General features: G+C 44.0%; 1 non-coding gene and 1 pseudogene across 1 annotated transcript; both read left to right on the top strand.

Moving 5' to 3' along the window:
- Positions 1–318: 318 nt before the first annotated feature.
- Positions 319–2298, top strand: LOC116889119 (annotated as a pseudogene).
- Positions 2299–2600: 302 nt separating this feature from the next.
- LOC116890509 lies at positions 2601–2740 on the top strand. Its single transcript, XR_004386693.1, has one exon. It is a non-coding gene; the product is annotated as a small nucleolar RNA SNORA48 (small nucleolar RNA).
- The last annotated feature ends 255 nt before the right edge of the window (positions 2741–2995 follow it).

Here is a 2995-nt window from a genome sequence, read left to right as displayed (position 1 = left end):
ATCACCTATTGCTTCCTCGATAGAGGCAAATATCAAAACATTAACATTGTAAAGGGTAATATAAAAAGATGAAACAAATGTATGAGAGTATAATTAAATGGGTAAGACATTACAAAACACACTGAGTATTAAATAATCTAATCATGACTAGCTCCAAAAAAGTAAAGTTCTTTTTGAGAAGTAAATACGGAAACCATAAAAATTGCAATAGAGAGCTCTCTTGAATCACCCCCTTGCAGTGTAGGCTTGGCATGTGAGTCAGATGTGGTCCAGGTCTACATACTCTGTTCTATACTACTAGATGGTTTTCCTATCAAGATGCTTAAAGAAATACAGCATGGAGAGGGAGCGGTAGAGACCTTTGCCTTTCAGGCAGAAATCTCTCCCCTCATGTCCCTCATCATCAATACTTTCTATTAAAACAAGCTTTCCTTTCAGGAGTTGATCTCTAATGCTTCTGATGCCTTGGACAAGATTTGTTATAAGATCAGGAGCACACGCTGACTGGTGAACACTGTCATTGCCATGAGCGGGGCTGACCTCATATATAAGTTGGGAACCATTGCTAAATCTGGCATGAAGGCATTCATGGAGGCTCTCCAGGCTGGGACAGGCATCTCCATGACTGGCAGTCTGTTGTTGAATTCCATTCAGTCTATCTAGTGGCAGAGAGAGTAGTTGTGAGCACAAAGCACAATAGTGGTGAGCAGTATGCCTGGGCGTCTTCTGCTGGTGCATCCTTCACGGTTCCTGAAGACCACAGTGAGCACATTGGCTGAGGTACTAAGCGATCCTTTACCTCAAATAAGACCAGGCAGACTACTTACAGGAGAGGAAGGCTAAGGAAATGGTGAAGAAACACTCAGAGTTCATAGACCATCCCATCACTCTCTACTTGGAGATGGAAAAAAAGGAGATCAGTGATGATGAGGCAGAGGAAGAGAAAGCCGAGAAAGAAGAAGAAGATAAATATGATGAGAAGAAGCCTGAAGAAGATTGAAGATTGAAGGTGTGGGATCAGACAAGGAGGATGACAGAGGCAACGATGACATCATTCAAGAGAAATATGGTGAATTCTATAAGATCCCCATCTATAATATCATCAGTGATAGGGAAGGTCAATAAGCAGTCAATCATGTCTCTGTGGAAGGTCACTTGGAACTCAGGGAATTGTTCTTCCTTCCTTAGCAAGCTCCCTCTGGTCTTTTTTAGAACAAGAAAAAGAACATCACACTGTTTGTCCATTTTGTGTTCGTCATGGACAGCTATGATGAGCTAATAGCTGAATATCTCAACTTTATATGTGCTGTGGTTCATTCCAATGACCTGCCCCTGAACATCTCCCGAGATATGCTCCGACAGAGCAAGATCCTGAAAGTCATCCACAAAAACATTGTGGAAAGGTGCCTTGAGTTCTTCTCAGAGTTGGCTACAAGAACTACAAAAAATTTTATGAGGTATTCTCCAAGAATTTAAAGCTTGGAATCCATGAAGATTTTACTAACCATCAGTGCCTCTCTGAGCTCCTCCACTGTCACAGTTCTCAGTCTGGAGATGAGATGACTTCCCTGTCAGAGTATGTACCTCGCATGAAGGAGACACAGAAGTCTATCTATTGTATCACTGGTGAGAGAAAAGTGCAAGTGGACAAACCTGCCTTTGTGGCGCAGGTGGGGAAACAGGTTTCCATGGTGGTGAATATATCTGAGTCTATTGATGAGTACTGCATACAGCAGATCAAGGAATTTGATGGAAAGAGCCTAGACTCAGAGACTAAGAAGGGCCGAGAGCTACCAAAGGATGAGGAAGAAAAGAAGAAAATGGAGGAGAGCAAGGCAAAGTTTGAGAATCTCTGCATGCTTATGAAGATCTTGGATAGGAAGGTAGAAAAAGTGACAATCTCCACAAGGCTTATGTCTTCACCTTGCTACATTGTGAAAAGCACCATCCAACAAGGCTGGACATCCAACATGAAGCAGATCTGAAGGCTGAGGCACTATTGGCTACATAATGGCCAAAGAGCACCTAGAGATCAACCCTGACCACCCCATTGCGGAGACTCTGAAGCAGAAGGCTGAGGCAGATAAATATGGCAAAGCTGTCGTTTGACCTGGTGCTGCTGCTGCCTGAGACTGCTCTGCTCTCCTCTGGTTGCTCACTCGGGAACTTGCATGATCAAGCTAGGTCTAGGCATTGTTGAGAATGAAGTGACAGCAGAGGGGCCCAGAGCACTGTTCTGATGAAATCCCCCATCTTTAGGGTGATGACAATGCCTCTGGCATGGAAGAAGTCAATTAAAGACACCCTGGATCTTGTCTATCTTGTCCTTGTGCCTTAAGGCAGAAAAATCCCCTCCCACAGAATAGCAGGGTTGGGTATTATGTATTATGGGGTTCTTGTTTGCTTTATTTTGTTCTAAAATTAAAAGAATACAAATGAAAGAAGATGCAGTTTTATACAAGCAAAAGTTATAATAGAAAGACGCTTATCTCCTGCTGGAATACCTGGTCTTATAAAAACATTGCTATGTTCTCATATTCCATAACTCAAGTGAAAAACAGGAGGCAGAAAGGAGATGAGAAAAAAAACAGCTGTCTCGCTCCCCCTGACAATGGGCAAAGAAACACTTTGTTGGTGGTGGTGTCCTCATATCAGGGGCAGAGCAGACGGCAGTCCTTTCTTCACTCTAGCTTGATGACTGACTTGGTGGCCAAAGCTCTTTTATGCCTAGGACTCATAAAAATCAAATCAAATCAAGGCCAGGAGGAGGAAGATAAACAGAGACCTGGTGCTGGTGGGAAAAGGCACCCACAAACCTGCCCTCCACCTCACAGAACATGCCAGGCTGTGGGCACACACTTGCTGCCACACCGCACAGGGTAGATGGAGGATGCTGTTACCCAGGGGTCTGCCAGCCATGTGGCCAGCCTGCAGCAGAAGCAAGCACGATGTGCAAAAATGTGGTGGACAAATGGGAGAGAAAGAGAAGTGAAGC

This window comes from Rattus rattus, chromosome 1 (genome assembly GCF_011064425.1).
Source record: "Rattus rattus isolate New Zealand chromosome 1, Rrattus_CSIRO_v1, whole genome shotgun sequence".
NCBI classification, from domain to species: domain Eukaryota; kingdom Metazoa; phylum Chordata; class Mammalia; order Rodentia; family Muridae; genus Rattus; species Rattus rattus.
Note: the sequence above shows the minus strand (reverse complement) of the source record. Positions and strands in the feature narration are given on the sequence as shown.